This window comes from Rhineura floridana, chromosome 3 (assembly GCF_030035675.1).
Source record: "Rhineura floridana isolate rRhiFlo1 chromosome 3, rRhiFlo1.hap2, whole genome shotgun sequence".
In the NCBI taxonomy this organism is placed as follows: domain Eukaryota; kingdom Metazoa; phylum Chordata; class Lepidosauria; order Squamata; family Rhineuridae; genus Rhineura; species Rhineura floridana.
In genome coordinates, this window is record NC_084482.1 from 137,071,346 (window position 1) to 137,085,491 (window position 14,146).

At 41.2% G+C, this 14,146-nt stretch overlaps 1 pseudogene; it reads left to right on the forward strand.

The window, feature by feature from the left end:
* The first annotated feature begins 11,099 nt into the window (after window positions 1-11,099).
* LOC133378800 (G2 and S phase-expressed protein 1-like) lies at window positions 11,100-12,128 on the forward strand (annotated as a pseudogene).
* Window positions 12,129-14,146: the final 2,018 nt, after the last annotated feature.

Genomic DNA, 14,146 nt, shown 5'->3' on the forward strand with positions numbered 1-14,146 from the left:
TGTAAATGTATCTAATATTCTGAATTAGCCCTGATCCAGAAATGCACACGAGATAAATCTATGCAGTTGGACCTATTAGATGTATATCCCAAAGTTTTTTTTTTAATGTGCTATTATGCAATGTAGTTAGGTTCCAGTTTGGTAACAATTATATACATGATTCACACTATGGTTTCTGTGGCCGCATGATGTAGTCTCAGGAGGTTGCTTGCCAGTGTGATGACTTCAGTTGTTTGGGCATGGCTGATATAAATGCATTCTAACGTGGGCTTAGAGTGACTGGAAGGTGTATGTTGTCATGATTCAAGGACAAACAGGCTGCTGCCCATTCTTCTCCCTGAAGAGGGAATACCTGGCTCACCACCATTTTGCAGCAAGCCTCCTTCTACCACTGGTTGTTATAAGGTCTCTATTTTCCTATCGCTTGTGTGCTCTGATCCTTCTTAGGTTGCCTGGATCTTATAAGTTGATGAAGTATATTATTCCTTTGTCTTTTGCAGTTTGTCACAGCTTGAGCAGGTGTACAGTGCAGGATCTTGGGATTTGGACACTGACCTTAACCCAGGTAAATAGGCTTGCTAGTAGGCATCCGAAACAGGGACACTGGGTAGTTTCACCGTAAAAGTTGGGGAGGGAGTTCAAATAATGGGAACTAAAGATGTATGCAATATGTTTGCATATTTCTGTGGAGTTTTCTTATTTGCCTACCTGTGGTCTTGAATATCTATAGAGAGTTGGTGGAATGCTTCAAATAGCCCTGCTTTCACAAATAATTTACACACGTGCAAGGTTCTTGTTTCCACTCCACTCCCCAAAAGCATTGTTAAATTTATAGGCTTTACAGTGGTTGGAATACATCATTTGTGTGTTTTACATGTGTAAATATCTGCGAAATATTGCAGGTTGTGTTGCAATTTCCTTTTTTATTTTTTGCTGCCTTGCCTTGATGCATGAACACATGTACAATTTGAGGAGGGGAAAGAGACAAAATAGGATGTCTGTGAACATGTACATAGACTGACCTGGAAAGTGCTAGCTATAGGCTCAAAAATATTTTATTTATTATTTTATTTATATCCCGCCCTCCCAGCAGGAACCCATTTTGCTTCTTCACGCCATATACACTCTGATCCAGTGCTACTTCTGCTTAATTACATCACTGGTTGCAGTACTTGTGGAAGTTGAGGGACATGATTGTTCATAAGAATTCACATCCCATTAATGCAGTGCTGATGAACAACTTCACTCAGATACATGTGTAGGGTAGTATTCAATGCTAGTCCTACTCAAAGTAGACCCATTGAAGTTACTAGATATGTCTACCAGGTTAATTAATGTCTGGACTTACTTGAAAACAACCCATAGTATGTTCCTCCTCTTCAGCTAATTTATATCCTGGCTCCCAACCAGAGAAGCAACTCAAGACTCAGTGTTTGGGTTTCAAACAAAGCTTTATTACAAAGATCAGTACAGGAATGCAGCATCAGGCATTCTAGGCATGATTCGGGATACAGAAAAATAACAGACTAGGCATAACTCTGAAACATACAAACTAGACAAATTAAAGCAACAACAGACTACATATCTCAGGATGCAAACTAGGTATGTGGAGGCAACAGCAGACTGTTGTTGCTATGCCTTAATCTTGTTCATCCATCTTAATTATAAAGGAAGTGGGCAGGAACATACTCGCCCAAGCATTCTCTAGTAATTTCTTGCTTTTGCTGCAAGGTAAAGGCTCCTTCTAGGAGCTGAGAGCATTTTCTGAAGCAGTCTTTTTCTAATCTCCTTGACCATGGTGAAAGCATAAATTCAGGCTCTGCTAGACTGCTTTCATTTTCCCCTCTCTGGAAGACTCCAGGTTGTTTATTAATTGTTGACAGATCTGGACTGGGTGCCAGTGAGGCAATCTCCTCAGTTGTCAGAGACGAGGAGCAATGAGATACATTAACCTCACTAAACTCAGCGTTGCCAGAGGCTTCTGGAAGTGTCTTCCCCAGGATTGCCCAAGCCCCTTCCCCAACATCTGTAACCCACTCTTCATCCTCCCAGTCTTGCCAAAGATTCTCCTTGGTGACAGGAGAATGACAGTTTCTGCAAGAGTTTGCACATCCATCTGCTAATTACTATTTTTCATACCAATGAGAAGTAAATCAAGTAGAACTAGACATAAAGAGTTCAGGATAATTGTTGGCACTAACAAAACAACATCTGTTTTGGAAGGCAAATCTAGTAGATTATCAGAGCAGCCTTAATGCTGCTCTATTGCACTTAAAGCAGCCTTCCCCAGTCTTGAGTCTTCAGATGTTATTGGATTACAATGCCCATCATCCTCAGGTGGCATGACCAACAGTCAGAGATGATCAGAGTTATTGACTGACAACATCTGGGAGTGGATTTAAGGAAAGGGTTCCTAATACAGGTAAATGAGATGTTCAGTCTAGTAGACTTATCAATGCTTAAGCTTTTTCAGTGAACTCTGTGTTACATTGCGGCCAGTGAGTTTTAGCTCAAATGAAACTAATAATTTTATCTACTCTCCAAGCCTAAATTAATTGCCTACAGAATGGGAGAACATAAAAAGATTAAACTGTTGATTTTCATTCTCTGGCTCTCCTGGCTTCCTACTGCTGTCCTCACAGTGTGTGCGTATGTGTGTGTGTGTGTGAATGTCGCACTGAGATTCTCTCACTGGTCCATTTAGGGTGTTGCAATCCCATCAAATAAAGTTATGGCCTTTTCTAACCCAAAATTGTTTCATGGTTTCTTTTGTGCTTTGTTTGTTCTTCTTTGGTTGCCTCTGCAAATCCCCACTGTTTGATTTCAATGAGATAATTTTTATACAGTGTATTTAGAATTTGTATTTAAAGCTGGAAAACGAGTATTTTTCAAACTGAAACTCACAAGTGTTATACATTTGTAGTTCATGTATTATGGTGTAAAATGTTACAACACATCCATGGTTTTAAAACAGAACTGAAAACAATTTTTGATAGAGATTTCAAGGGGTGGAAAACTAGGGATTGTGAGCGCAGGTGGCACAGGATAGCTATTCAGAGAGACCAAAGCACCACTGGCCAAAATACAGGTGCCAAAGCCACTTGAAGAAAGACACTGTATGCAAGTGTTTATATGCTAATACCAGAAGTCTCCAAGCCAAGATGGAGAACTGGAGTGCTTGGTCTTAGGGGACAGCATTGCTATAGTGGGCATAACAGAAACCGGGTAGGAATGGAGAAAACCAGTGGCACACAGTTATCTCTGGATATAAACTCTATCAGAAGGACAGGGAAGGACATACTGGAGGTGGTCTCACTCTGTACGTCAAAGAGGGCATGGAGTCTGGCAAGCTAGAAATTCCACAGGGAGCAGATTCCTTCACAGAATTGTTGTGGGTGGTGATACTGGACCCCAAGTACTTTAGTACTGGGGACATGCTATTGTTCCCACCCCAATCAAAATGCTCAAGGAGATCTTGAGATGAAGAATGAAATCAAGGAATATTCCAAAAGAGGAAATCTTGTAGTAATAGGTCCCTTCACCTACTCTGACATAGACTGGCTATATATATGTTCCAGTCATGACAAAGAGGTAAAATGTCTAGATACCCTATAAGACTGTGTCCTAGAACAGTTGGTCATGAAACCAACCAGAGGGGTGGTGACCTTGGACTTAATCTTAAGTGGCACCCAGGAGATGTAAGCATTGTCAAACCAATTGGGAGCAGTGACTATAGTACTATTAAATTCAACATACATGTAAATGACCAATTGCCAAGAAAATCCAACACAGTTACTTTTGACTTCAAAAGAGAAAACTTTCTGAAAATGAGGAGATTGGTAAAAAGAATGTTGAAAGGCAAAGTCTAGAGGGTCAGATCCAGAATGCTTGGGAGTTGTTTAAAAACACAATATTAGAAGCTCAACTGGACTGTATACCTTGATACCACCAAGGGCAAGAGGATGCTGGAATGGTTAGCAAGCAGAATCAAAGAAGCTATTAGCAGCAAGAAAGCTTCCTTCAGAAAATCAAAGTCTTGTCCGAATAAGGAGAAAAAAATATTGAAAAACTGGGAATGGAAAAGCAAGCAAACAACAAGGGGAAAAGAATTTGCAAAGCACATTGATAAAAAAACAAAGACCAACAACAAAAAAACCCTTGAAATATATTAGTAGCAGGAGACCATCTAGGAAGGCTGTTGGACCCTTGGATGACAAGGGAGTTAAAGGGGTGCTAAAAGAGGATAAGGAGATTGCAGAGAAGGTGAATGAATTCTTTGCATCTGTCTTCACAGTGGAAGATAAAAGACAGATCCCTGTCCCTGAACTAACTTTTGCAGGAGGGGAGTCTAAGGAACTGAGGCAGATAGTGGTGATGAGTGACAAAGTCTTAGTCTTACTAGAGAAAACAAAAAATTGTCAAATTGCCGGGACCCAATGACATCCACCCAAGAGTTCTCAAAGAACTAAAATGTGAGATTGCTGAGCTTCTACCTTGTCCTTAAGATCTGCCTCCATACCTGAGGCCTGGAAAGTAGCCAATGTTACATCAATCTTTAAAAAGTGATTCAGGGGGGACCCCAGAACTTACATGCCAGTTATTTTAATGTCTGTTCTGGAAAAACTGGTGTAAAGCATAGTTAAAGATAAAATAACCAAGCATATAGAAGAGCAAGCCTTGCTGAAGCAAAACTAGCATGGCTTCTGAAAGGTAAGTCCTGTCTCACTAACCTATTAAAGTTGACTGAGAGTGTCAAATATTTAGATGGAGGTGATCCAGTTGACAGAGTCCTTTAACTTTCAAAAAGCTTTTGACAAGGTGCCTCACCAAAGACTCTGGAGTAAACTTAAGTGGTCATGGAATAAGAGAAGAAGTCCTCTTGTGGATCAGGAACTAGTTGCAGAGGAAGCAGCGAGTAGGAATAAATGGACAGTTCTTACAGTGAAGGGATGTAGAAAGTGGAGTCCTCCAAGGGTCAGTATTCAGACCTGTAGTTTTGAACTTGTTCACAAATGATCTAGAGTTAGGGGTGAGCAGTGAGGTGGCCAAGTTTGCTGATGATACTAAATTGTTCAGAATCGTTAAAACAAGAAGGGATTGTGAGGAACTCAAAAAAAGACTGCTCTAAACTGAGCGAATGGGTGATACAATAGCAAATGCAATTCAGTGTAAAAAAATGTAAAGTGCTGCATGTTGGAAGAAAAAAATCTTAATTTGACACAAATGCTCATGTGGTGTGAACTGGCAGTGACTGGCCTGACACGAGACCTTGGGGTCATCATGAATAGCTTGATGAAGATGTAGCCCAGTGTGCAACAGCTGTGAAAAGGGCAAACTCTATTCTAGGGATCATTAAGAAAAGAATTTAAAATAAAGCTTCCGATATCATAATGCTGTTCTATGGTGTGACCACAAATCTATGGTATGACCACATTTGGAATACATTTGTTGTACAGTTTTAGTTGCCTTGCTTCAAAAACGTTATTGTAGAGTTGGAAAAGATTCAGAGAAGGGCAATGATCAAGGGGTGGAACAACTCCCTTATGAAAGCCCAGGAAGGGAAAGTGCTCTTGCACTCAGGTCCTGCTTCCAGGCTTCCCATGGGCATCTGCTGGCCACTATGAGAACAGGATGCTGGACTAGATGGGCCATTATGAGTAAGAACATTGACATACTGTATATAGAAAATTGCAGTTAAGGATTCTGCTAGAAACTAGTTTCCTGCTTTATATTTTTCTGAAAACCGAACAAATAAAATTAAAATTTCTAGGAGTAGAACACAATCCAGTATATGCCTCGCATTCACACAGTCTTTGCATAAATCCAGCTCCCTGCATGATAATATGTAATAACATAAGAAACTGCCTTTTACCAAGTCAGAACATGGGTCCATCTAGTTTAGAATTGTCCACACTGGCTGGCAGCAACTCTCCAGGATTTCAGACAAGGTTCTCTTCAAGCCCTACTTGGAGATGTTGGGACTTGAACTCGGAACCCTCTAGATGCAAAGCTGATGCTTTAGTACTAAGCATTCTGTGTGTGTCAATAGTAGGAGAATCCACGTTCAAAACTCTGGGTTCAGGAGAGGAAGGGAAAAGGTGGTGATAGAGTGGATCATCCCTCTAGATCAAGATAGGGAACCCCCAACTGATGGACCACATGCAGCCTGTAGCCAATTTCATCATCCCTCTGAGTTCCCTTCCACCAATTAGCTGTTCAGTGGGGAGCAGATGAGAAAGGGGCTTTCATATTGTGTAAAGACTGCAAGTGCAGTTCCTTCCTCTCCACGAAAATCGGTTATAACACAGAGAGGGTTATCTCAGTAGAGCAGAGAAGTACACTTCTGCCTCTTCACATGTATTCAAAAGTCTTCCATGAATTGTGCAGTTCCGTGTACGCAATTTTCAAAAATTTTAAATTTGAGGCTTTTCAGAGCAGTAACAAAAGACTTATAGTTCAGCTATGCATTGGCATTGTTTGCATTCTTCTAATGGGATTAGTGAGTTCTTTTGCCCAGTCAGGACAAATAAAGGGTTTTGGAGAGGTTTTTCTTTTTTAACACAAACTGTTTAAAAAATCTATTAACTACCATAAAATTGGCAACTTTAAAAAAGAGATGTTTTAATCAAAGCATATCATTATTTAAGTTTATGTAACAAGCATAGTATCCAAGAGTGTCCATGTGCAAGTGGAATGGACTTTCACTCATGCAACAGGACTTCACCTTGTCTTCCCTCTGAAGCTCTCCATGAGCCCATGTAGCAGGTTTGGGGGGCATGTGGGAGGCTGCAGTGGGGAGAAAAGGAAGGTGAAGTCCACTGCATGGGAGGGAGTCCACATATGCAATGTTGTTGTCCAGTTTGTTTGTTTGCTTGTTTATATTATTTGATTTATATCCCTTCGTTTCTCCTAGTAGGAGGCCAGGGCAGCAAACAAAAGCACCAAAAACACTTTAAAACATCGTAACAACAGACTTTAAAAATATTTAGAAACAAAACATCTTTAAAAACATCTTTTAAAAAAGGTTTAAAAACATATTAAAAAGCAATTCCAGCACAGACACAGACTGGGATAAGGTCTCAACTTAAAAGGCTTTTTGAAAAAGGAAGGTCTTCAGTAGGCGCCGAAAAGATAACATTTATCTGATATTTAAGGGGAGGGAATTCCAAAGGGTAGGCACCACTACACTAAAAGTCCATATCCTATGTTGTGTGAAACGAACCTCCTGATAAGTTGGTATCTGCAGGAGGTCCTCACCTGCAGAGCTCAGTGATTGACTGGGTATATAAGGGATAAGACGATCTTTCAGGCATCCTGGTTCCAAGCTGTGTAGGGCTTTGTACACCAAAACTAGAACCTTGAACTTAGTCTGGTAGCTAATAGGTAGCTAGTGCAATTCCTTCAGCAGCAGGGTGACATGTTGATGATACCCTGTCCCAGTGAGCAGACTCGCTGCTGCGCTTTGCACCAGCTGCAGTTTCCGGACCAACCTCAAGGGTAGCTCACACAGAGCACATTACAGTAATCCAGCCTGGAGTTTACCAATGAATGGACAACAGTGGTCAGGCTATCCCAGTCCAGAAACGGCCACCACTATCTTACCAACTGAAGCTAGCCACGGAGGTCACCTGGGCCTCTAGTGACAAAGATTAATCAAGGAGCATTCCCACACTATGGACCTTATCTTTCAGAGGGCGTATGACCCCATTCAAAGCAGGCAACTGACCAATTATCTGAACTCGGGAACCACCAACCCACAGCACCTCCGTCTTGCTAGAATTCAGGCTCAGTTTATTGGCCCTCATCCAGCCCACCACCAAGTCCAGGCAGTGGTCCAGGGCTTGCACGTCTTCTCCCGATTCAGGTGTTACGGAGAAATAGAGCTGGGTATTGTCAGCGTACTGCTGACACCTTGCCCCAAATCTCCTGATGACAGCTCCCAAGGGCTTCATATAGATGTTAAACAGTATGGGGGAGAAGAAGATACCCTGCGGCACCCCACAGTACAACTGCTAGGGGGCTGAATGACAATCACCCAATGCTATTCTCTGAAAGCAACCCTGGAAATAGGATTGGAACCACTGTAAAACAGTGCCTCCAATACCCATCTCACCAAGTCGGCCCAGAAAGATACCATGGTCAATGGTATGAAAAGCCACGAAGAGATCAAGTAAGAATAACAGGGTTGCACTTCCCCATCTCCTGATAAAGGTCATCCATCAGGACAGCCAAGGCAGATTCAGTCCCATAACCAGGCCTGAACCCAGATTTTTTTATCTACTAATTTATTTATCTACTAATTCAGATATTCTCTATTATGGATGCAATCTCTCTTTTGTAATAATATGTTTTTAAATTACACAAATGCTTTATAATTGTGATATGATCTGATTACTGCATCTCTACTTAAGAGATCCAGGATCTCACCACAATCATCTATAACTCTGTACTCTTTAGCATCAACTACTGCAATGCATTATGTAATGGGCTGCTCTTGAAGATGGTTCAGAAGTTTCTGTTGCTGCAGCCCACTGCATGTCTGGTGAAGGGAAATAGGTATATTTAACCAATGAGGAGGCAACCGCGTGGGCTATCAGTGTGCTTCCAGCACCAATTCATCATGCTGCATTTGACATGGAAAGCCCCAGTGGTCTTGGTCCAGCTATGGAGGATAAGGCTTATTAATGGTGGATACGGCTATCAATGGCTACTAGCCATGATTGCTGTCCTCTGCCAACATAGTCAGAGGCACTATGCTTCTGAAAACCAGTTGCTGGAAGCTGCAGGATAGGACAGTGCTTTTGCTCTCAAGTCCTGCTTGCAGGCTTCCCTTGGGCATCTGGTTAGCCACTGGGAAAACAGGATGCTACACCAGATGGGTCATTGGCCTGATCCAGCAGGCTCTTCTTATGTTCTATGAATCCCATTCCAGGAGCAGCCAGTGAGATAAGGCAGAGCCATCCTCACAACACTGGCATCGCTGCAGCTTACCTGAACGGCACTGTGGTGTAGCAGAGTGGTGCTGAGGTTGGGGCTGCAAAAACACACCAATGATGCCAGTCCAGCACTCCCTCTGATACTGGATATAGCCTATAGCCATCACAACTAGTTGGCATTGAGACCCTTATTCTCCATAACTTCCTTTTTAGAGCCATCAATGTAGACAGTAATCACCACACTACATCTTGTACAAAGACAGCGAGCTCTATAACTTTGTGCTGAGTGAAGAACTTTTGACTTTTCTGAATCATCCAACTTTCAGTTTCACTGGATGACCTTAAGCTGTAGTATTATGAAATAGGGAAGAAAATCTTCTCCCTATCTTTCTCCACACCATGCATAATATCCCTCTAGCACGACCTCCCCTTACTTGCCTTCCCTACCCCCAAACTAAAAAGCCCAGTGTTATAACCTTTTCTCTTAAGGGACTTGCTCTAACTCCTTGATCGTTTTGATTGCTCTTTCTGCATCTTTTTCAGCTGTACAATATCCTTTTTGAGATGTCATGACCAGAACAGTACACACCATTCCAAGTGTGGTTGTACCATATATGTGTACCACATTATATTAGCAGTTTTATTCTCAATTCCTTATTTATGTCATTTATGGAGTGCTTACTATCAAACAGATCTCACAGCAGTTTATATCTACATCATCATCATCAACAACAACAACAACAACAACAAATCCAGGTATATAAATACACAATTTCAAACAATTTAAGAAAAAATATTGAATACATAGACATACAATAAAACATAATATCCATATAAGTAGCAATAATATCAATATAAAAGTCTTTATAGGCGTGTAAATCACATATTGAACATAAATCAAGATCTCAAAAATATTCTGCCCAGTGCTCACAGAACTACTGTCAGAATCTCTCATTTTCATCAACCACTATATACACAATCATTATACCTTTACCCAGGTTTTTTCTTTGTCTTCCCCCCCCCTTTTTTTTGTTACACATCCTTTCATCAATCCTTACACATGGCAACCAATAACTGGTGTTATGTTGACCACTTTCCACTGCTCCAATACGGAGGCCGATCTTAGGGACAAGTTATATGTTTTTCTAAGCAGATCAGCATTTTAAACATTTGAGTTCTTTAATGCCATCTGGGTCTGGTGATTTGTTCATTTGTCAGTAAGGCCCAGAATGTTAACTCTTGTCACCACTCCTTGTCTCAGTTCCTGTGAAAGTTAGTTCAGGCACAGGGATCTGCCCTACATCTCCCACTATGGAGACAGGTGTAACTAGTTCATTTAGCTTCTCTGCAGTCTCCTTCTCCTCCTGTAGCACACATCTGATGTCCTTGTTATCCAAAGATGCAACTGCCTCCCTAGTCAGTCTTGTGCTACTGATGTATTTCAAGGGTTTGTTGTTGCTGGTCTTTATGATTTTAGCAATGTGTGCCTCATTTTTTGAAATTTTCCTTTTTGCATCCTGTACAGTCTCCTTGCATTTCTTTTCCAAGTTTGTCCTCCACTTTGTTCTCCTCATTTGGACAAGATTTCCGTTTTATGTAAGAAGCCTCCTTGCTTCTAATCGCTTCTTTGCTTCTGTTCTTTAACTATGCTGCCATCATCTTGGCTTTGGTGTTACCTTGCCTTAGTAATATTTCATCTTATTCAGACACTTAGAAATATTTGGTCCTTCTACTGTTTTCCACTTACTAGCTACTTTTATTTTAGAAGCAGTTAATAAATTAGTTCTAGAAAATTTCATGAAATTGCATTTGAGTCTTTTATACTTAGGTAACTAGCATCAGAGACCAGATCTAATATTCCTGGTGACTGAGTTGTGATTTCTGAGAAAATTATATTATAGGTCTTCCCCTCCATCAATTAGTAGATCTGATATTCATCTACGCCAGCTCTTGGCAGCCTTACAGTGCCACTCCATTTACTGCTGAAGCTCTCCATTCTAGCTCTGCGCGCACGCACGCATGCACGCATGCACACACACACTCTAGCACTTAATTAAATTTCAGTGCTGCTACAACCAACTTCATAGTCACACACCACCTACTCTGCATTTCCTTCAAAATTCCAACACACCAGTATATATATAAAAAAACACCCTTGCATGTAAAATGATGGAAGTGAATGAGTGGGTGAATGAAGACTTTCCCCTCCTGACTGATGAAAAATTTGACTTTGACCTTTCGCTGTCTTCTACAAGTGAAAGTGAGGATGAAGCTTTTGTTGGTCCAGTGGGCCATAAAGAAAAATGTATCGCTGTGTCTCTTGAAGTCCAAGAAGGGACTGAAGATAAAATTCTACCCCCACACAACTGGATGAACCAACATGGAGCTCACTTGCTGAGGAAAAGTTTGCGGAGATTTTTAAAGAGGCTCACCTGATTGCTCTCCAGCTACAAATTGCCAGCAAAGCAAAAAGAAACAACAGTGGCCAACTGGAAGAACGAAAGACAGAGGTTGTGGAAAAATTCATAAAAGAATCTAAGTGAAAATAATTGAGAAATAGTGATAGATAAAGACCCAAAGGCGATTGAGAGACTTGCTGTGTGTGGGAAAGCTCAGTCTGCCAACTGCCACCTTCATTTCAGAAGCATTCAAGGCAACCAATCACAGGAATGTACAACTCTCATTCTCTAGACTTACCTCTAAACACATCTAGTCCTAGTAAAATGGGTAAAGTGCCGCAAGAACCTGTTTTGCTTCTAGCACAAGAGTGAAAAAAACAATAAAAAACCAAGTGCATCCCAGACTATAAAAAATTCATCTGCGTTTGGAAATAGAAATCTCTTAGCAGCAGGACAGGCAAAACAAGGGGAACTGCCTAGTACTTCCAGCAGGAATAATTTGAACAGTATGGGGTCATCTGAAGATTTCCTGTCTGATAAATCAAGTATTGCTTCAGATTCAGGAGATTTGTCATTCTCTAACAGTTCATCAGTGCAAGACAAGAGAGCTCTTCCAACTCCCAGCAAGTTGGGGATCAAAACAACACAACTGAAACCTCCTAGTAATATTTGTATGCAAAGGAACACTACATCATCATCATCATCCTCGCTTTCCAGCATGAACTCAAGTTTGAATTCAAGTCTGTCCATCTCTCCTAACAGAGGGAAAGGTAACAAATCAAATCTGGTGTGATCCTGGTTAGAATTGGGATAAACTACAGTTCCTCAAATTTGTGGCTTAGTCAAAAGTGAAAGCAGAAATTTGTACTCCCCTTCTGTCATACATGGATAAGGAGGGATTGCCACAATTTATTTTCATGGTGATATAAACTATGGTTTAGATCATTTGAACAAGGCCAGTAATGCTGTTGAGTTGTTCATGAAGAGCAGAGCCGTGTATGAAAGGAAGCACAACAATGACCCTGAAAAGGGAGGCAGGGAACAAATGTATACATTCTGGAAAATGAAAGCATAATGAAAAGAAAACATAGGATCATATTCAAAGTTGGACATACTCTGAATAGATGGATGTAAATAACTTAAGTCCATTGATTTCTAGTGGGTCTGCTCAGAGTAATATTTCGTCGGATACCACCCATGGTATCTAAGACCTTAAAATTCAAGTTTGGCCATTCTTAATATGTGACAGTTATAGTGTAATTAGGTCTCTGAATCAGTGTAGTTCTTCTAACTTGGAGATTTGTAGAAGCAAGTTGAAGGTGATGTGCTACTTTAATTGACTAAAGTACAAGCATGAGGAACCTCCGGCCCATAGTTCTAAGTAGGCCCAGCAGGGCCCCCAATTTCAACTGTGAGGTCATTCCCCCCTCAAACCACACCCACCTGAGGGGCAGGTGTAGATGCAGCTGTCAGTATACAATCGAAAGCCTTAAACTGCACTTCCAATTATGCACTAGCAAGGAAGGCTTGCTGTCGCTACCCATCAGCTGAATGGTGGTGAGAGGAAGCCAGCTGGAATAGGGAGAACTTGGTAGTACTGCCAATCCCACAGAAAGAGCTTGAAGTCTGCACTGATCAGTGGTAACTTCCAGCCCTGCTTGGCTGGACTGATTAAGAGGTGGGTGTGACGTCCTTCCCTGGTTCTCCCTGTCAGGTTCCCACCTGCTTGTGGCTACTGCCTTTCACTAGGCACCACCAGGGATATCACCAGTCCGGACCTTTATATGGTTTCTCACTCCGCTCTAGCACAGATCTCACTAGATCCCCTTGCTAGGCAGCACCACCAGTCACGTCCTATAACCAATACTCCCAGAGACTTTGCCTCAGTCTCTCTCTAGCTGGTTACTTTTGTGACTGCGTGCTTACGCTGTTCCCAACCCCCTTGTATCTTTATAGATAACGCATACAACTCTGGGTTGCTCTGGATACTTGAATTGTTATTATTCCTCCCTTCACCGCTGCCACCATTAGATACTGTTTCTGTTCAGCCTTGGTAATTACCTTGCCCTCCCTTCTGGTATGTATATCCCCCAGCCAAGGATCAGGCCTTTGGTAAACCAAATAAGTATTTATTAAATATCAGAAATAACAAGATTAGTTTTAGAATGTTTCACAAGTGTATGGTTTCATCTATTCCTGTTTTGTACTTGACTTATTATTAATCAGAACTCCAACTCCCTCTTTCTCCACACTCCCAACATCCACACAGATTCAACTGTCATTCTTCCATTTATACTCCCAGCCATTCAAACGCTCAGCCAATCATCCAGCATTCTACTGCTCATCTACTCCCCCCTCCTCTTTCACTCCACTTACCATATGTCTTCTATATAAACAGCACTTACCATATTTACACTATAAGCAGGAACATCACAGTGGGCACCTGTCAGAATGGCCCACCAACAGAAGCTGGTCATCATCCTCTTCTCTTCTCCCACCCCCCAGGGCTAAAGGCCTCTTGCATCTAAGAATATGGAATCCAAGCCCCAAATACTATCTGACACGACAGTGGCCAATATGCACAGTTGTGAGTTCTTTGGAAGCGTGAGTAACTGATTTAACAGAGTGGTCACTAATTTAAATAGTGATAGACTTTTAATTCCCCCTCCCTTAATTATATCTTAGGTTGTTGCTGTTATATATGTTTGACATTTTACAGTTGAACCTGAGATAAGTAGGTAATAACTTATGTTGTGAGACTTTGTATTTTACTGAGTATTTCTCATTATAATTGCTTTAATTTTTTATATT